The sequence below is a fragment of the Eubalaena glacialis genome, chromosome 1, assembly GCF_028564815.1.
Source record: "Eubalaena glacialis isolate mEubGla1 chromosome 1, mEubGla1.1.hap2.+ XY, whole genome shotgun sequence".
NCBI lineage: Eukaryota > Metazoa > Chordata > Mammalia > Artiodactyla > Balaenidae > Eubalaena > Eubalaena glacialis.
Window position 1 is genome coordinate 80,913,102 of NC_083716.1, and position 21,705 is coordinate 80,934,806.

Sequence of the window (21,705 nt, forward strand, 5' to 3'; positions counted from 1 at the left end):
ATAAATTAAAAAAAAAAAAAAGAAATGTGTTTATTTTAAGGTCATGAAGATGTTCTCCTCTGTTTTTCTTTTAAAGGTTTTTTCTTTCTTTTTTTTTTTAACCTTCACGTTTAGACCTGTTCTCCATCTGGAATCGATTTTGCATGGTGTCAGGAGTCAAGGTACATTTTTTTCCCATATGGAAATCCAGTTGGCTCACTATTGTTCATTGAAAGGTAAATCTACACATATTTTCCCTTTAACAGATTTACGATGCTCCCTTCTTTTTGTGTTAAGCTAAGTGTTTTATGTATCATAAATGGATATTTTAATTTTGTAAAATACTTTTTCCTGCCTCTGTCTGTTATTGTGGTGAACTGCATTTATTGATAGTCAAATGAATCCATTTTTGTACACCTGTAATAAACCCCACTTTTTATTTTTAAAAATTTTTTATTATTTACATTTTTAAAATTGAAGTATAGTTGATTTACAATGTGTTAGTTTCAGGTGTACAGCAAAGTGATTCAGTTATACATATGTATATATCTATTTTTTTCAGATTCTTTTCCTTTATAGGTTATTACAAAATATTGAATATAGTTCCCTGTGCTGTACAGTAGGGTCTTGTTGGTTATCTATTTTATATATAGTATAAACCCCACTGTTTAATTTCATTTATTTATTTATTTATTTTTTGGCCACCACTGGGCGGCTTGCAGAATCTTAGTTCCCTGGCCAGAGATTGAACCCGTGCCCTCTGCGGTGGAAGCGCAGAGTCCTAACCACTGGACTGCCAGGGAGTTCCCAGGTTGTTTGTTTTTTTGATGTTGAGTTGTATGAGCTGTTTATATATGTTGGATATTAACCCCTTATTGGTCATATCATTTGCAAATATTTTCTCCCATTCTGTAGGTTGTCTTTTCATATTGTCCATGATTTCCTGTGCTGTGCAAAAGCTTTTACGTTTAATTAGATCTCACTTTTTTGCTTTTATTTCCTTTGCTTTAGGAGACATATCCAAAAAAATATTGCTACGATTTATGTCAAAGAGTGTTCTGCCTATGTTTCCCTCTAGGAGTTTTATGGTTTCCGGTCTTACATGTAGGTCTTATTCCATTTTAAGTTTATCTTTGTATATGGTGTGAGAGAATGTTCTAATTTCATTCTTTTACATGTAGCTGTCCAGTTTTCCCAGCACCACTTGTCGAAGAGACTTTTTTTCACTGCATATTCTTGCCTCTTTTGTCATAGATTAATTGACCATAAGTGTGTAGGCTTATTTTTGGGCTCTCTATTCTGTTCCATTGAGCTATGTGTCTGTTTTTGTGCCAGTGCCATACTGTTTTGATTACTGTAGCTTTGTAGTATAGTCTGAAGTCAGGAAGTGTGATTCCTCCAGTTCTGTTCTTTCTCAAGATTGTTTTGGCCAGATTCAAATGTTAATCTCATCCAGAAATAACCTCACAGACATGCCCACAATAACGTTTGACCAAATGTCTGTGCATTGTGACCCAGCCAAGTGGACACATAAAATCAACCATTACGCTCAGCCTTGTCTTCTCTCACACCCAATGCACAACTCATAAGCAAAATCTGTTGCATCAAGGCTGAAAATATACCCATAATTAGACTGCTTCTCACCACATCCCCTGTCACAACACTGGTTACACACAGTGAGCATTTTCTGGGTTATCGCAGTAGCCTCCCAGCTGGACTCCCCAAGTTTACACTCATTTCCCTTCATTCAGTTTTCAGCATAGCAGCTATATAATTTTTTATATCGTGTCACTCCTCAGCTCAAACCATCTAATGGCTCCCATTTCCCTCTGAATACAATCCAGAGTTCTTGCAGTGTCTCCCAAGGCCCTACATGACATGGCCTCTGTACTTCTGCCCTCACCTCCTCTTCCTCTCACCCTCACTCACTCTGTTCCAGCTGCACTTGCTGTTCCAGGCACAGCACCAGGCACCAAGAGCACCAGGCAATTTCCCATCACTAGTTCCCTCCCTTGATAGCTTATCTTCACACTTTTTTCCCTCAAATACCACCTTCTAATGAGACCTTTTCTTGACTGTCCTACTTTGAACTGAGCCCTCCAACATTCCTTATCTTCCTTCTTGCCTAGTCTTACCCATCCATGGTGCCCATGGTGGTGTTGTCACGGACCCACACAACGTGCATTTTATCGTGGTGTGTATGACTACAGCATAGGCTCGAGGCCGATCTCCCCACTGCCTCCCTTCTCTCCCTGTCTTGATACAGAGGTGGCTCTCCATCTCCTGAAGGTCAGCACTCCTCCCTACTGGCTCCTGCAGCAGATTTTAACCCTCACACCATTTCCAAATTAAAACAGAAAAGAGGCCTCCCTCAATCCTAGTCCTCCTGGAGTTTCCGGTCTTATTTCTCTGACAGGGTCCTCCTCCTGCCTTTCTTTCTTTCTTTTTTTTTTTTTTTTGGCTGCATTGGGTCTTTGTTGCTGCACGTGGGCTTTCTCTAGTTGCGGTGTGCAGGGGCTACTCTTCGTGGCGGTGGGCGGGCTTCTCATTGTCATGGCTTCTCTTGTTGCGGAGCACGGGCTCTAGGGCGCGTGGGCTTCATTAGTTGTGGCACGTGGTCTCAGTAGTTGTGGCTCACGGGCTCTAGAGCTCAGGCTCAGTAGTTGTGGTGCACGGGCTTAGTTGCTTCGCGGCATGTGGGATCTTCCCGGACCAGGGCTTGAACCCGTGTCCCCTGCATTGGCAGGCGGATTCTTAACCACTGCGCCACCAGGGAAGCCCCCCCCCGCCCCCGCCTTTCTTTGTGACTCTCCTCGGTGCATACATGGCCCTTTGCGGAGCTCATTGCCCCCTCCCCCACTCCCCCCACCTCCACTGGCCTCTTCATTGTAGCCTCTCTTCCAGCTCCTGTAACAGACTCTATTAGACACTGCCAGGCCCTCAAACCGCCACTGGGAATCTTCTTCCCTTTCTGGAAATGTCCTTCTAGGAGTGTCTATTCCCACCACACCACTCCCTTTCTGCCCTCCCCCAGCCCCAGCATTCCTGGGGGCCACTTTGTCAAGGCTGTTCCTTGGCTCTCTTCATTCCTTTTTTTTTTCTGGCTGGGCCACACGGCATGCAGGATTAGTTCCCTGACCAGGGATTGAACCTGGGCCCCCTGCAGTGGAAGCGCAGAGTCCTAACCACTGGGCTGCCTGGGAAGTCCCGGCCCTCTTTGTTCTTGACCTCCTGCAGCCTCACCATGGGCAGCGGGGCCTGGCGTTTAGGGACATGTTTTCTGGCTCCAGCTTGGGTTCAGGTCCTGACCAGCCACTTCTTGGCTGCGTTGTTTTGGGCCCATCACTTCCTTTGGGAGAAGGAGGCTCCTTTCCTGACAGTGGGCCATGAGTGCACACCTCCCCCGAGGATGGCCCTGAGGATGAGCTGAGGCGGAGGTGCCCGGCTGCTGGCACTCAACACATGGGTGTTTTACCGGGAGGAATTTGTCTCCTGCCTGACTCACTGCTGGCTCTCTGATGGACTGACTTTGGGCTAGTCCCAGCCTCTCTGACTGCCCCTTCCCTCAGAGAACACTCAGACAGCAGGAGCTATTTTTATACCTTTGTACTGATCAGTGGAGGCACCGAGAGACCCGGGCCACACAGCTGACAGCGGTAGATCCTACATCAAAAACTGGCCCCTTAGTTCCAGGGCACCTCTTCTCTGCTGTGCTCCAGGCTCGCCCCAGGTGCACGGCCCTCTCTTCAGCCCTCACTCCAGCAGCTAGTAGGGCCTCTGTGTAGACACAGCCCAGGCTCCACCCCAGCCCTTGGATCTGGGCCCCCTGGATACACTCGTCCAAAGCCCTGTGGGTGCCCTCCCCGGGCCCTGCCTCAGCCTCGCCAGCTGCTGCTCTGGCCTCTCACATTCCTTTCTACCTCTTGCATTCCTGCTTCCTCATCCTGAAGCTCCTGGAGGTCGTGAAAGCCGCGCTCTGGGCCCCTTGCACAGCCCCAGGAAATGCATGCTTGTACCCACTTTTGATCTGCCTCTTGCTGTTGCTCTTCTGGTCTTTCTGGCTGAACTGGGTTCAAAGCTGAACTGCCTCAAGCCCACCCTCCAGCCAGTTTCTCTGCCAGCTGCCGCTAGCTGTCTCTCAGATCCCTCTTTCCCCCTTTTTCCCCGGGGACTCCCGCTCCTCCCACACCTTATCCCTTCACATGTGGACAGCTGCAGAAACTTCCTTGGCCACTCCTCCCCTCCAGGTCAGATGGAGTTTTCTCACGCGTTGCTCTAACCATGTCTGGTCCCTGCTGGAAACCTCCCGCGGCTTCCCCCTTCCTCCCCAGTCACGGGCAGTTCCTCAGCTCCAGCTTTGGCATTTCCCTGCTCTCTTGACCACACCCTGCCTATTCCACCCCATCTCCAGCTTCTCCCCAACACCCAGCATCAGCTCCAGGCAGCCAGATGCCCATACAACAGTTCAAACTCACCATGTGCTCAGTCCGACATCTGTTCCCTTCTCTTCTCCACATCACAAGTGCTGCCAGTCAGCCTTGGCCCTCATGGCATTTGGAATTGGAGGTGTGTCCACAGCATTGTGCAGTCCAGGGTGGAATGCGCTGGACGAGATATTCAGAGGCAACTGGTGTGCTGGACACTGGGGGATTACAGGGCAGGACTGAGGCAGGAGATAGATGGGCTCCAGGCTAGGCATTAACAACTGGCCTCCTGTTCACATTTCTTGGGGCAGGAAAAAGATGGGCTCCAGGCTGGACATTTACAACCAGACTCCTGGTTACATTTCCTGGGGCAGGAGGCAGGTGGGCTCCAGGAGAGATATTTATGACCAGCCTCCTGTCTCCACTTTGAGATAGAAATGACAGGAACAGGGTAAATAGCTGGACTTTGTTTCCTGTGGACACTTTAAGATAACAGTTATGTCAGGGACAGAGAGAGGCTAAACCCTATTTGAGTAAAAGATCAAGAGGTCATATATTTCCCATCCTTGGGGCAAGGGAGACATTACACATGCTCAGAAAGTCTCCTCAGGGGTCAAAAGGCAGGGGGCGCCAGACCATAATAAGTCATGTCACCCCCACCCCACCCCCCCAGGCCCTTCCGCTAAAATCCATCTTGCTGAGGGGTGCATGCACACACAGGGGAGGGTCGTGAGGCAAATCAGCCACGGGGTCAAAGCAAGCTAATTGGCCAGAGGGAAAACAAAGACCCGGAAGACTGCCCCCTCATAAAGGATTGAAACTTCCCAGAGGCATGACTCTCTTGCTGAGCTTGCCCATGCACCTGTCCGCATGTTCTCTGCTTTTCTAATAAATGCTTTACATTCCTCTCTGCCTTCCATCTCCTTGTCAGAATTTTTTCTTTTCAAGGCAGACAAGGACCCAGGACCCAAACTCTAGCCACTGGTCCCTGTGGTCCAGTCGTTAGGATTTGGCGCTCTCACCACCGCAACCAGGGTTTGATCCCCGGTCAGGGAACTAAGGTCTCGCTTCAAGTTGCTGCTCACTGTAAGCTACTGCTCACTGCTGTGCGTGTCCGGAATCGGGACTTGCAGTAGGGGCTGGGATGCACGGTTAGATCCCCTCAGGACAGAGGCACTCATGGCCCCAGCTACTGGGAATAGTGACTGCTGCTGACTCTCAGCTGAGTCCCCCTCCAGGAACTGCCTTTGGCCAAGGCCACATCCCCTCCCTTGGGGCAGCCCACCTCCAGTGACTTGGCAATGCAGGAGAGTAAAGGCTCCCTTGCCTTAAGGCAGGACGTCCCTGAACAGCCAGCCCAGCTCCAGAGTTCTGTGGGCTTGACCGAGGCCACTGGTGCAAAGGCGTCCTGGGCCACTCCTCCTCTGCCCATCCCGCTTTCATCCCTGACCCACGGATACTGTTCCCAAGAACACTTGCCAATAAACTTCCTGCATGCATGTGGCCAGTTCAGTCTTTTCCCCAGGGATCCTGACCTAAGGCACTTGGCTCCAGGGTGGGTCAAGGAAGCTGACCCTACATGGGATTCTGGAGCTTCATTGTGAACTGGCCGCCTGGTGACAACCTCCCCCCCGCCAATCACTGGTGCTGGGGGTGTATTGATGCCCCTGGCATGCTGGGAAGAGGTGAAATTGTTAACACTTTCACAGGCGGTGAATTGGAATGGGAAAAAAATGCACTGGGGACACGCTATCTCAGGCTTCTGAGAGGTTCTGGAGAAGGACTAATTATAAGGTCTGAAACTGGATGACTGCTGTTGAGACCATTGACTGGGAAAAGACAATGAAAAGCTAAGCATGACTCATCACCAACTAACGGATAGTGAAGTGTCTAAGTCAGAGGGCCTTCCAGGCTGTGTTGAAAGAGACTCTATTTCCTGCTGCTAGAGGGCTGAAAATGCTGAGAATCGGGCCCAGGGCTTAATTAGAGCTGGAGCAGACACAGAACTCTCAGCCTTGGCAAGTTTCCCTCCCTGTGTTGGGACAGAAGTTCCCTGAGGCTTAGCATGGGGACATCTGAGCAGACAGTTGAACTCAGATTTCCACGAATCCTCTGCACCTGCAGAAGTGCCTCCCCTCCCCTCAGGCTCCATCCCTCACCCCTCCTGGCAACAACACCAAGAACTTGAATTGAGACTCAACTAAACTTGGCTGAAGAAGAGTTGGGCTTGGTAAGAAAGGAAAAGGACCAAGCTCTGGAGAGCTTACAGGACTTGGCCAAGGTGACTGGGAGAGTATGTGGTGGGGTCCTCAGGGTGCTGGGTCCAGATGGGGAGGGGACAGAACCTAAAGTTGTATCAGGCAGAGTTTGTTAATGTGAGAGCACTCTTCCATGATAGAGGATGTAATATCCTGGGAGGACCCAGGAGATGGTGCCAACACGCTCCTTGGAGCTCCTGGAAGCTTGGAGGAAGCAGTGGAAATGCCAGAGTGCTGTGGAAGACAGTGGAAGAAGTGAAGTGGCCGTGCTAGAGTGGTTCTTTCTACTTACCAGCAGGAGGGCTCGAAGTCATAGAAACCAGGGGGCTGTGCTCAAACTTCAGAGGAAAGGTGGGCTCAATTATGATGATAATCAGCGTGGCAGCTGGGGAGACCCGAACTGCAGAGAGTGATGCAGGTGATTGACGCAGCAAGTTATCCCCAAGGCCAACACAGATGGGCAGCCAATGAAGTTACTGCTTAATCTACACAATCAACAGAAATCAGAGATGAATAAGCATGAGGCTGAGGGGAACCAACTCAATAAGTTTCCTTCCTGGACCCCAGTGCCCAAAAGAGAGGCTTGGTCTCCAGTAGGAAGGACCCTGTGACCCCACAGCAGGGTGTGCAGTAATAATTCCCCTGTTCTTCTGCAAAACACCTATGGTTGTTTACTTGAGTTACTACCCACTGGGTGAAAGGGAATCTAAACATTTCAAGGACTGTTGGACACAGAGTCCAAGTTAACATTGATACCTGGGGACCCAAAACATCATTGTGGCCCCCTGTTTTTGTTGGGGGCATTTGAGAGCTAGGTGATAAATAGAGTCCTGGCCCAAGTCTGGCTTCCAGTAGGTCCACTGTGTCCAAGGACCCGACAGAGATCATTCTCCCAGGTGCCGAATGCATGATTGGAATAGACATATCTGATACTTGGAGAACAATCACATTGGTCTCTTGGCCCACTGTGGGTTATGTGCTATCATAGTTGGGGGAATCCAAGTGGAAATCTCTGAAATCTGCTTCCCCCAACCCCAAACCTGACCAGAAGACCAAAAAGATGCAGGTTGGTGCTTCCCATCTAATTCCCATTTAATGACCGCTACAAAAACCAGCTAGATCTTGGAGAATGACAGTGGACCACCACTATTCAACCAGGTAGTGGCCCAATTGTAGCTTTTATGCCAGATGTATTATCTTTGCTGGAGCAGATTACCGTGTTCTCAGGCACACAGTTCACAGCACTTCTGGCAAAATCCACTCCTTACCATCCGTATCAGGAAGGAAGGCCAGGAACAGCTGACAGTCACTAGGAGTGGACGGTACCATACATGTAAAGTATTGCCCCAGAGGTATGTTAATTCTCCCTCTATCAAGATATAGAGCCAAAGGACCTGGAATATCGGGGCATTCGATAGCCCACCACATTCGTCCACTGTTTGACAGCATCAGTGCCATCAGTTGACTGGCCTAGAAGACCAAGAAGTGTGGAAGTATGTTGGAAGCCTTGTATTCCAGAAGGCTGGAGATGAATTCTACAAAGATTCAGGGGGTCTCGCATCAGTGAAGTCTTTTATTGTTGTAACTTCATTGAGGTACAGTGGACAGACAATAAACTACCCAAATTTAAAGTGTAAAATTTGAAGAGTTTGGTCATGTGTATATATCCATGAAATCATTACCACAATCAAGATAATGAACTTATCCATCACCTCAAAAGTTTCCTTGGTCTCTTTTATAATCCATCCCTCCCTTTTCACCTACCTCCCAATGCTAGTCCCCAGGCAACCTCTGGTGTGCTTTCTGCCACTATAGATTAGTTTGCATTTTCTAGAATTTTATTTAGATGGAATCATATAATATATACTCTTTTGTTTGGCTTCTTTCCATCAGCATAATTACTGTGAGATTCATCCATGTTACTGTATCAATAGTTCACTCTTTATTGCTGAATAAGATTCCATTGCATGGATATGCCATACTTTGTTTAGCCATTCTTCCATTGATGGACATTTGAGTTGTTTCTAGTTTTTGGCTATTACAAATAAAGCTCCTATCAATATTAGTGTATAAATCTTGTGTGGATGTATGTTTTCATTAAACTTGAGTAAATATTAAGGGGTGGAATGACTGAGGCATATAGTATGTGTATGATTTTTTTTTTTTTTTTATACAGCAGGTTCTTATTAGTCATCCATTTTATACACATCAGTGTATACATGCCAATCCCAATCTCCCAATTCATCACACCACTACCACCACCCCCCCGCCACTTTCCCCCCTTGGTGTCCATACGTTTGTTCTCTACATCTGTGTCTCAATTTCTGCCCTGCAAACTGGTTCATCTGTACCATTTTCCTAGGTTCCACATATATGCGTTAATATGCGATATTTGTTTTTCTCTTTCTGACTTACTTCACTCTGTATGACAGTCTCTAGATTCATCCGTGTTTCTACAAATGACCCAATTTCGTTCCTTTTTATGGCTGAGTAATATTCCATTGTATAGATGTACCACATCTTCTTTATCCATTCGTCTGTCGATGGGCATTTAGGTTGCTTCCATGACCTGGCTATTGTAAATAGAGCTGCAATGAACATTGGGGTGCATGTGTCTTTTTGAATTATGGTTTTGTCTGGGTATATGCCCAGTAGTGGGATTGCTGGATCATATGGTAATTCTATTTTTAGTTTTTTAAGGAACCTCCATACTGTTCTCTATAGTGGCTGTATCAATTTACATTCCCAGCAACAGTGCAAGAGGGTTCCCTTTTCTCCACACCCTCTCCAGCATTTGTTGTTTGTAGATTTTCTGATGATGCCCATTCTAACTGGTGTGAGGTGATACCTCATTGTAGTTTTGATTTGCATTTCTCTAATAATTAGTGATGTTGAGCAGTTTTCATGTGCTTCTCGGCCATCCGTATGTCCTCTTTGGAGAAATGTCTATTTAGGTCTTCTGCCCATTTTTGGATTGGGTTGTTTGTTTTTTTTCCATTGAGCTGCATGAGCTGTTTATATATTTTGGAGATTAATCCTTTGTCCGTTGATTCATTTGCAAATATTTTTTCCCATTCTGAAGGTTGTCTTTTCGTCTTGTTTGTAGTTTCCTTTGCTTTGCAAAAGCTTTGACGTTTCATTAGGTCCCATTTGTTTATTTTTGTTTTTATTTCCATTACTCTAGGAGGTGGATCAAAAAAGATCTTGCTGTGATTTATGTCAAAGAGTGTTCTTCCTATGTTTTCCTCTAAGAGTTTTATAGTGTCCAGTCTTACATTTAGGTCTCGAATCCATTTTGAGTTTATTTTTGTGTATGGTATTAGGGAGTGTTCTAATTTCATTCTTTCACGTGTAGCTGTCCAGTTTTCCCAGCACCACTTACTGAATAGACTGTCTTTTCTCCATTGTATATCCTTGCCTCCTTTGTCATAGATTAGTTGACCATAGGTGTGTGGGTTTATCTCTGGGCTTTCTATACTGTTCCATTGTTCTATATTTCTGTTTTTGTGCCAGTACCATATTGTCTTGATTACTGTAGCTTTGTAGTATAGTCTGAAGTCAGGGAGTCTGATTCCTCCAGCTCCGTTTTTTCCCCTCAAGACTGCTTTGGCTATTTGGGGTCTTTTGTGTCTCCATACAAATTTTAAGATTTTTTGTTCTAGTTCTGTAAAAAATGCCATTGGTAATTTGATAGGGATTGCATTGAATCTGTAGATTGCTTTGGGTAGTATAGTCATTTTCACAATATTGATTCTTCCAATCCAAGAACATGGTATATCTCTCCATCTGTTGGTATCATCTTTAATTTCTTTCATTAGTGTCTTATAGTTTTCTGCATACAGGTCTTTTGTCTCCCTAGGTAGGTTTATTCCTAGGTATTTTATTCTTTTTGTCACAATGGTAAATGGGAGTGTTTCCTTAGTTTCTCTTTCAGATTTTTCATCATTAGTGTATAGGAATGCAAGAGATTTCTGTGCATTAATTTTGTATCCTGCTACTCTACCAAATTCATTGATTAGCTCTAGTAGTTTTCTGGTGGCATCTTTAGGATTCTCTATGTATAGTATCATGTCATCTGCAAACAGTGACAGTTTTACTTCTTCTTTTCCAATCTGTATTCCTTTTATTTCTTTTTCTTCTCTGATTGCCATGGCTAGGACTTCCAAAACTATGTTGAATAATAGTGGTGAGAGTGGACATCCTTGTCTTGTTCCTGATCTTAGAGGAAATGCTTTTAGTTTTTCACCATTGAGAATGATGTTTGCTGTGGGTTTGTCATATATGGCCTTTATTATATTAAGGTAGGTTCCCTCTATGCCCACTTTCTGGAGAGTTTTTATCATAAATGGTGTTGAATTTTGTCAAAAGCTTTTTCTGCATCTATTGAGATGATCATATGGTTTTTCTTCTTCAATTTGTTAATATGATGTATCACATTGATTGAATTGTGTATACTGAAGAATCCTTGCATCCCTGGGATAAATCCCACTTGATCATGGTGTATGATCCTTTTAATGTGTTGTTGGATTCTGTTTGCTAGTATTTTGTTGAGGATTTTTGCATCTAAATTCATCAGTGATGTTGGTCTGTAATTTTCTTTTTTTGTAGTATCTTTGTCTGGTTTTGGTATCAGGGTGATGGTGGCTTCATAGAATGAGTTTGGGAGTGTTCCTTCCTCTGCAATTTTTTGGAAGAGTTTGAGAAGGATGGGTGTTAGCTCTTTTCTAAATGTTTGATAGAATTCACCTGTGAAGCCATCTGGTCCTGGACTTTTGTTTGTTGGAAGATTTTTGATCACAGTTTCAATTTCATTACTTGTGATGGGTCTGTTCATATTTTCTATTTCTTCCTGGTTCAGTCTTGGAAGGTTATACCTTTCTAAGAATTTGTCCATTTCTTCCAGGTTGTCCATTTTATTGGCATAGGGTTGCTTGTAGCAGTCTCTTAGGATGCTTTGTATTTCTGTGGTGTCTGTTGTAACTTCCCCTTTTTCATTTCTAATTTTCTTGATTTGAGTCCTCTCCCTCTTTTTCTTGATGAGTCTGGCTAATTGTTTATCAATTTTGTTTATCTTCTCAAAGAACCAGCTTTTAGTTTTATTGATCTGTGCTATTGTTTTCTTTGTTTCTATTTCATTTATTTCTGCTCTGATCTTTATGATTTCTTTCCTTCTACTAACTTTGGGTTTTGTTTGTTCTTCTTTCTCTAGTTCCTTTAGGTGTAAGGTTAGATTGTTTATATGAGATTTTTCTTGTTTCTTGAGGTAGGGTTGTATAGCTATAAACTTCCCTCTTAGAACTGCTTTTGCTGCATCCCATAGGTTTTGGATCATTGTGTTTTCATCATCATTTGTCTCTAGGTATTTTTTGGTTTCCTCTTTGATTTCTTCAGTGATCTCTTGGTTATTTAGTAACGTATTGTTTAGCCTCCATGTGTTTGTGTTTTTTATGTTTTTTCCCCTGTAACTGATTCCTAATCTCATAGCATTGTGGTCAGAAAAGATGCTTGATATGATTTCAATTTTCTTAAATTTACTGAGGCTTGATTTGTGACCCAAGATGTGATCTATCCTGGAGAATGTTCCATGCGCACTTGAGAAGAAAGTGTAATCTGCTGTTTTTGGATGGAATGTCCTATAAATATCAATTAAATCCATCTGGTCTATTGTGTCATTTAAAGCTTGTGTTTCCTTATTAATTTTCTGTTTGGATGATCTCCATTGGTGTAAGTGAGGTGTTAAAGTCCCCCACTATTATTGTGTTACTGTCGACTTTCTCTTTTATAGCTGTTAGCAGTTGCCTTATGTATTGAGGTGCTCCTATGTTTGGTGCATATATATTTATAATTGTTATATCTTCTTCTTGGATTGATCCCTTGATCATTATGTAGTGTCCTTCCTTGTCTCTTGTAACATTCTTTATTTTAAAGTCTATTTTATCTGATATTAGTATTGCTACTCCAGCTTTTTTTTTGATTTCCATTTATGTGGAATATCTTTTTCCATCCCCTCACTTTCAGTCTGAATGTGTCCCGAGGTCTGAAGTGGGTCTCTTGTAGACAGCATATAGATAGGTCTTGTTTTTGTATCCATTCAGCGAGCCTGTGTCTTTTGGTTGGAGCATTTAATCCATTCACGTTTAAGGTAATTATCAATATGTATGTTCCTATGACCATTTTCTTAATTGTTTTGGCTTTGTTTTTGGAGGTCCTTTTCTTCTGTTGTGTTTCCCACTTAGAGAAGTTCCTTTAGCATTTGTTGTAGAGCTGGTTTGGTGGTGCTTAATTCTCTTAGCTTTTGCTTGTCTGTAAAGCTTTTGATTTTTCCATTGAATCTGAATGAGATCCTTGCTGGGTAGAGTAATCTTGGTTGTAGGTTCTTCCCTTTCAGCACTTTAAGTATATCATGCCACTCCCATCTGGCTTGTAGAGTTTCTGCTGAGAAATCAGCTGTTAACCTTATGAGAGTTCCCTTGTATATTATTTGTTGTTTTTCCCTTGCTGCTTTCAGTAATTTTTCTTTGTCTTTATTTTTTGCCAATTTGATTACTATGTGTCTCGCGTGTTTCTCCTTGAGTTTATCCTGTATGGGACTCTCTGCACTTCCTGGACTTGGATGGCTATATCCTTTCCCATGTTAGGGAAGTTTTTGACTATAATCTCTTCAACTATTTTCTCAGGTCCTTTCTCTCTCTCTTCTCCTTCTGGGACCCCTATAATGTGAATGTTGTTGTGTTTAATGTTGTCCCAGCGGTCTCTTAGGGTGTCTTCATTTCTTTTCATTCGTTTTTCTTTATTCTGTTCTGCAGCAGTGAATTCCACCATTCTGTCTTCCAGGTCACTTATCCGTTCTTCTGCCTCAGTTATTCTGCTATTGATTCCTTCTAGTGTATTTTTCACTTCAGTTATTGTGTTGTTCATCTCTGTTTGTTTGTTCTTTAATTCTTCTGGATCTTTGTTAAACATTTCTTGCATCCTCTCGATCTTTGCCTCCATTCTTTTTCCGAGGTCCTGGATCATCTTCACTATCATTATTCTGAATTCTTTTTCTGGAAGGTTTCCTATCTCCACTTCATTTAGTTGTTTTTCTGGGGTTTTATCTTGTTCCTTCATCTGGTACATAGCCCTCTGCCTTTTCATCTTGTCTGTCTTTCTGTGAATGTGGTTTTTGTTCCTCAGGCTGCAGGATTGTAGTTCTTCTTGCTTCTGCTGTCTGCCCTCTGAGTATGTGTATGATTAACTTCATAAAAACCCACCAAGAGGGCTTCCCTGGTGGCGCAGTGGTTGAGAATCTGCCTGCCGATGCAGGGGACACGGGTTCGAGCCCTGGTCTGGGAGGATCCCACATGCCGCGGAGCAACTAGGCCCGTGAGCCACAATTACTGAGCCTGCGCGTCTGCAGCCTGTGCTCCGCAACAAGAGAGGCCGCGATAATGAGAGGCCTGCGCACCGCGATGAAGAGTGGCCCCCACTTGCCGCAACTAGAGGAAGCCCTAGCACAGAAACGAAGACCCAACACAGCCATAAATAAATAAATAAATAAATAAAATTAAAAAAAAAAAAAAACCCACCAAGATGTTTTCCAAAGTGGTTGCACCATTTTACCTTCCACCAGTAGCATATAACATTCCAATTTCTCCACATCCTTGCCAAGACTAGCATGGTCAGTCTTTTGTCTTTTTTTTTTTTTTTTTTTGGCCACGCTGTGTGGCATGAGGGATCTTAGTTCCCTGACTAGGGATCGAACCCTCACCCTCTGCAGTGGAAGCGTGGATTTTTTTTTTTTTAAGATGTATTTATTTTTATATTTATTTTTGTCTGCGTTGGGTCTTTGTTGCTGTGCGTGGGCTTTCTCTAGTTGTGGTGAGCGGAGGCTACTCTTCGTTGCGGTGCATGGGCTTCTCATTGTGGTGGCTTCTCTTGTTGCAGAGCACGGGCTCTAGGAACGCAGGCTTCAGTAGTTGTGGCTCACGGGCTCTAGAGCGCAGGCTCAGTAGTTGTGGCGCATGGTCTTTGTTGCTCTGCGGCATGTGAGATCTTCCCGGACCAGGGATCGAACCCATGTCCCCTGCATTGGCAGGCGGACTCTCAACCACTGTGCCACCAGGGAAGTCTCCCCTATTGACTTTGGATTCTTTAAGACAAGAAGCCATCAGGCAGGGAGAGGAGTCAACATCTGAGGAGCCTGAGTGCCCAGAGGGGCTGGGGCCAAATGAGCCCAAGGAATGCCAGCTCACTATGCTTGGTGCCCCTGAGTCAGGGCCTTTTCTCTCTTCCCGCATCTCTCTGCTAGCCACATAGCCCTTCCTTCCTCCTGGGCCTCCATACTCTGTTCAGTCTGATCTCAAATTGGTTGTCCTTCCCCTGTCTCTTCCTATTCCATGCTAACCCTTCCCTTGCTAGATTCTCCCACTTTCTCCAGCCAGCCTTTCCATCTGTTTATGAGCATCTTTTCTCTCCATTCCGTGTCAACCCACCTGAATCCTTCCCATCCCGCCCAGTCCCTTCCTTTTCAGGCCTCATCCCCAGCTAAAGCTGGTGAAGCCTGAAGGGTGAGAGGGGGCACTCTGGAGCCAGGTTGTCTGTTGGGTTTGAATTCTGGTTCAATCAATACCTGTGTCCTTGCGTAAATTAATGTTTCTGGGCCTCGTTTTCCCCATCTGCTCACAATGCTACTCACATCACAGTGTTTGGAGGAAGGTTTAAAGAACTTGTGATGGGTGGTAGGTGGTAATCAGTGTCAGCTATTTTTATGTGAGCTCTTGAGGGGACAAACTTTCTCTTTCATCTGTGTTTCCAGCCATGAACGAGGACAAAGGAAGACTCTATTCCTATCGCAGGCCCTCTGCCCATGAGCTGAGTTCTCTCTCTGCCAGCCCAGCACCACGGAAAATGCAGCCCCATCTCCAACTCTGCTGCCAGTGGTGAACATAGAATCTGTTTGTTTTGGTTATCCATAGTGGCATCTTTGATTATCATGTGGCCACTTCTCTCTCTCTCTTTTTTTTTTTGGCCGTGACGCACAGCTTGTGGAATCTTACTTCCCTGAGCAGGGATCGAACCTGGGCCTTGTGAGTGAAAGGGCCAAGTCCTAACCACTGGACCGCCAGGGAACTCCCAGGGTGGCCACTTCTCTTTCTCCGTGAGTGTGCATTGGGGTTACTCAGTTTTCAGCTCATGGCTGGGGTGGTCTGGAGGGCCCATGATGGCTTCATTCACATGCCTGGTCCTTTGGTGGAGAAGGCCAGAAGCTGGTCTCAGTGAGTTCCCTCTCTATGAGGTTTCAGGGCCTCTCAACATGGTCTCTCCAGAAGGGTAGTAAGAATTCTTACCTGGCAGCTGAGAACCCCAAGGCTGAGTGTTCTGAGAGATATAACGTGGAAGCTTATAAAACCCTGAGACCCAAGTTGGCCTAGCATCACTTCCTCTGTATTCTATTAGTCAAAACAGTTAAAGAGCCTGCCCAGATTTAAGGGCAGGGCACACAGACCCCACTTCAGTATGGGAGAAGTTCCGAAGAATTCATGGCCATCTTTCAACTGCCACAGTGGAAGAGCTAGAACCCTCTTTGGAAAGGAGAGTCCATATCCAGACAAAGTGTCTATTCCAGTAACATCAAAGTGCTATTCCTTCCATGATGGAAGCTGTCCAACATAATCAACTTGGGGAAAGGTGCCATATTGGGGAATCAGTATTGGTCTCTGCTGCTGGCAAGTTGGGTGCTCACCAGTGGCCGTAGCCAGGTTGGCCTTGGTGAGTGGACGTCTACGATGCTCAGCCCATACGTAACCTCCATCCCTGCCACTGTGGCCACTTTGCTTATGAGCCTAATGCGTGATGACAGGGTTGGCTGAGGAAAGAGGCTGAATGGTAACCACAGAATGGATCATCCTATCCCCTTGATTATTAAAATTCTCCTCTGCTGAGGTCACCCTTTGGTGAGTATTCACACAGGACACAAATGTGGTTTTTGTTGCCTGTTCAGAGAAGTCTATCCACATACCTCTTCCCCAAACTTCACTGTCACCAATATTCCAATTGTGTTCCTTCTAAATCCTTGAGCATTCAACCAAACATTGGCCATGGCCCATGAATCAGCAGACTCGTACCTCTGGCCATTTCTCCCTCCAGGAAAAAATGAACAACCAAGTTCACTATCATTCTGAAGGGTCCACCTGTCTTTTGCATAGGCCAAATGAGTGAGTTGAATGGGTCTGTGGGTGGGAATCATCACTCCAGCATCCTTCAAGGAACACAGTATTTTTGGTTTACTGTTTTCCTAGGTAGAGGCAGTTCTAGTAGCTTCCACTTGGCCTTTCCTACCATAACAGTCCTCACTCCACAGATCAGGGAACCAATGTGAGGATTCTGTCAGTTGCTGAGTATGTCTATTCCAATTCTGAAACTGGGCAAATAACCATAGGGTGGCATCAGGGACCCTCTGTGAGTGGACCTGAGCTAAATCTTCATGGATCACCTGTGCTCCATTAGCCCCTACTCTCTGAATGGTGAGTCTTCAGAAATTAGTTCAGAGCCAGTGTCCAGTAATCCCTGAAAAGTATGATTATCTCTCTCTAATGCACAGTACTGACGCCGGCAAACAGCTGTTGGTCCTTTTGGGGAAGGCTGAGAGAAAGATTAACAATATCCGTGGTTGTCTTTGGCTCTCTGCTTCTCGCTGTTTCATGGGTTCTACAGAAAAAGTTTCTTTGCGGAGTGTGGGCGGATCGGGAGTGGCCAGCAGGAGGATATTTTTGTTCAGTCCCTGTGCAGCCCCCATAAATTGGCAAGAAGGGACATACATCTTCCTCTATAATTTTTTTTTTTTTTTTTTTTTTTTTTTGCTGCGTTGGGTCTTCTTTGCTGCACGCGGGCTTTCTCTAGTTGCGGAGAGCGGGGGCTACTCTTCGTTGTGGTGCGCGGGCTTCTCATAGCGGTGGCTTCTCTTATTGCGGAGCACGGGCTCTAGGCACGGGGGCTTAGAGGCCTGTAGGGCTTTCCCGGACCAGGGCTTGAACCTGTGTCCCCTGCATTGGCAGATGGATTCTTAACCACTGCGCCACCAGGGAAGTCTCATCTTCCTCTATCTTTGCAAGGCCCCAGCAATGAGGTTTTTACCTGAGCCTTAGATCCACAGGTCCCTTCCCGGCCATGGCCCACCTGGCACCTCCAGGCCTCTCAGGCCCACCCCTCCCAGCTGGCCCCGCCCCCCCCGCCCTACCAGCCAATCCGAGGCTCCGATCCTGGAGCGTTACAATAACCGCTTCGCAGCCCCGCCCACGGTGTTCCCATTGTGACATTAAGCAGCCTGGGTGGAGAGAGCCGGACTTTCCTGGCCACCTCACGCGGGGAGACCGGCACAGGTACACTAGGAGCAGGTGAGGGGCTGAGACTGTGGGAAGACAGATTCTTCAAAGCGCCCCGTCCCTCCCCCGCACCCTTCCTTGTTGGTTTGTGAAAATTTTGGCTCCGCCTCATGTGTCTTCTGGTTCAGTCAGCTTCTCATAGGTACCCTGGCCTCTCCTTGTCCCCCAAAACAAAGCTGTAATAACATTGGTTGGGCTCTCTGAGCAAAGTGCACGGAGAACGGAGCCTCCTGAGGGCCTTTCCCTTTGTCAGGGACGGGGGCAGCCTGGCCCGGTTCTGACCACAGGACCAGAGATTTGGGAGTGGGGTGTGTGTGGTCTGGGAGAGTTTTGTCCTCGTTAAATGTGAGGAGCTGTGGCGCCATCCATGACCATGAGGGGAAGGAAGAGCCTCTTGGAGAAGGGGACTTGGAGCCTTGCTTACAGCGGTTAAGAGGCTGAACTAGCCAAGCCCAGCACCAGTAATCCCCGTTTCAGCCCTCTCCCTCTCACCACATCTCCAAGCTTTCCAGTTTACCTCACCTTCCCTCTTCCTTGAAGCCCTTGTCGACTAAAAAATTATTCACCACCTAAAAGTTGAGAGTTATGTTTTATTCGGCGGGAATTTTTAGGGCTTCAAGCTGGGGAGGCAGCATCTCAAGTCACCCTGAGAGAACTGCTCCGAGGAGGCGGGGGCAGGTTATATATAAGTTTTGCAACAAAGGGCAGGTAGTCTGAACGTCAAAAGAGGATTGTTAATTAAAGAAACCCAGATATGTCAAGTTGAGGAATTTCGTGCTTTTCTAGGTATGGGAAGATGCGAGAGTCTGGGCTCACTGCAGTCATATCTTTGACATGCACCTCAGCTATCTGGGGCCAGGATCCTGTGTTTTCATATCCTCAGTTTCCTCAGGGCTCACCGTAGGGAGTGGCTGCAGTCTGATGGCTGCCAGGTGGCAGGTGTTCTTTCCTTCCCGAGTTTCCTCAGGGCTCACCTGCTCACGCTGGAGGGCTGCAATCGCTGATGACTGTGGCATCCTTTGTTTACTGATGTGGCAGGCAATATTCCATTTATCACCCTTTCCCCACTTGTGTTGAGGTGACATTCCTTGGTCCTTTCTCAAGAGGCCCCCCCCTCCCGAATCTCACCTCCACCTGGGGTGATGGCAGTGCCATTGGCTCAGCCCTTGGACGCTTCCTCTTTTTCTCTTTATCCCTGTAAGTGAAGTTATGGCTTTAAATTCTGTGTGCTGACTCTCCAAACCACTGTCTCCAGTCCGTTTTTCTGGACACAAGGCTAAGCAGCCGACTACCTCATATACATCCACGCTTGGATGTCTAATAACTATCTCAAGTTGAGCATGTTCCAAATAGAACTGCTGATCATCACGCCTCAAAAAGCGTTATCATTCATCAGTATTCCCCATGTCAGTAAAGGAGGTACCCTGCCCTGGAGGCCCAGGCCTGACCCCCATTTCTTTCTACCTAGTCTACATTTAAATCCCATCACGACCCTCCGCCTCCATGCTCCTGCTCTGAACTACTGCAAGAGCCTAAGAAGGGATCCCCCGTTGCTGCTCTGGATCCCAATCAACTCTCCCCACGTTTTGGCGCACGTCGCTGTGAACTGCCCACGCCCTACCCCACCCCCGCTTCCTTGTTCCTGCTCACACTGGCCCCTTGAAGTTCTCCTGGCTTTACAAGCTCATTTTTGCTGTATGACTTACCTTCCCTGATCATTATATCTAAACCTGACCCCTGGTCCAAGGCACTCCCAAATAGGTAATACTCTGAAGGAAGAAATACCACAAATAAGCATGTAAAGTAATGTTCAGCTTTACAGCTGTGGTGGAATTACTGGTCTGGATGCTTCACTTTACTGCAGTAGTGGCCTCCAGCCAAGATGACATCATGGTGAGTAGCATGGACTTTCTGCCCCTTGACATTGGGCTTGGTAGGTGACTTGTTTTGAAACTCCTGTGGCTGTGATGTGAGCAGAAGCTTGTTCTCATGTGTTTCTGCCATCGCCAGCAGAAGAATGTATGCAGATTGCCCGTTGGTCCCAGGAGAACTAGAGACCCAGGGAGCAGACCTGAGCACACCCTATTGGCTGAGGTCCAGCCACCCCAGGGTGCATGAATGTGGAACAAAGTCTTATATGCCATGGAGACTTTGTGGCTCTTTGTTACACAGCATTCTGGCAATAGCCAACCAATTTACAATGTTGTGTTAGTTTCAGGTGTACAGCAAAGTGAATCAGTTATACATATACATATATCCACTCTTTTTTAGATTCTTTTCCCATATAGGCCATTACAGAGTATTGAGTAACGTTCCCTGTGCTATACAGTAGGTCTTTATTAGTTATCTATTTTATATATAGTAATGTGTATATGTCAAACCCAATCTCCCAATTTATCCTTCCCTCCTCTTACCCCCGAGTAATCATTACTTTGTTTTCTACATCTGTGACTTTATTTCTGTTTTGTAGATAAGTTCATTTGTACCCTTTTTTTAGATTCCACACATAAGCGATATCGTATGATATTTGTCTTTCTCTGTCTGACTTATTTCACTCAGTATGACAATCTCTAGGTCCATCCATGTTGCTGCAAATGGCATTATTTTGTTCTTTTTTATGGCTGAGTAATATTCCATTGTATATATGTATCACATCTTTATCCATTCCTCTGTTGATGGACATTTAGTTTACTTCCATGTCCTGGCTATTGTAGATAGTGCTGCAGTGAACATTGGGGGTGCATGTATTTTTTCAAATTATGGTTTTCTCCGTATATATGCCCAGGAGTGGGATTGCTGGATCATTAAAAATAGAGCTACTGGGCTTCCCTGGTGGCGCAGTGGTTAAGAATCTGCCTGCCAATTTAGGGGACATGGGTTCGAGCCCTGGTCCGGGAAGATCCCACATGCCGCTGAGCAACTAAGCCCGTGTGCCACAACTACTGAGCCTGTGCTCTAGAGCCTGTGAGCCACAACTACTGAGCCCGCGGGCCTAGAGCCCGTGCTCCGCAGCAAGAGAAGCACTGCAATGAGAAGCCCGCGCACCACAATGAAGAGTAGCTCCCGCTGGATGCAACTAGAGAAAGCCCGGGAACAACAATGAAGACCCAACGCAGCCAAAAATAATAAATAAATTAAGTAAATAAATTTTACAAAGAAAAAAGAAAAAAGATAGAGCTACCGTATTTTTATAGGAACTTTTATACTTCACAGAGATAATTTTTCATCTATGAAACTGGCAATGATATATAGAGATATAGAGATAGAGACTATGAAATATGCGTTTGGTAAGGGCTCAGGAAACAGGAATGCTAATTTGCTGCTGGTAAGAGGGTAAATCGGTAGCAACCTGTTTGGAAGTCTTATTTGGCTATATGTATTAAAATTATTACACTAGCCCAATACTTCTATTACTAAAAATTTATTCTAATAAACAAGAGCATGCACAGAGAATTATCGACAAGGATATTCACTAAAATGTTATTTCACAGGGTAGTAAAATGTAAATGTTAGTAGAGGACATTGTTGTTTTATAACTCCCAAATGATAGACACTAGAGCACTTCTAATACAGGCATCAGGTATGAGGAATGCTTAGCTATGTGCCAGGCAAATAGCTCTCTGAGCAAGGACTGGGACCCACTTCCATCCCATTGCCCAGACTTTACCCTCAGGGCTAACA

General features: G+C 45.6%; 1 long non-coding RNA gene across 1 annotated transcript in view; it reads left to right on the forward strand.

The window, feature by feature from the left end:
• Positions 1-127: 127 nt before the first annotated feature.
• Positions 128-21,705, forward strand: part of LOC133085030 (uncharacterized) — a 29,356-nt gene continuing 7,778 nt past the window's right edge. The window contains exon 1 of the long non-coding RNA XR_009699517.1: positions 128-215. This is a non-coding gene — a long non-coding RNA (uncharacterized LOC133085030). The remainder of the gene's footprint in view (positions 216-21,705) is intronic.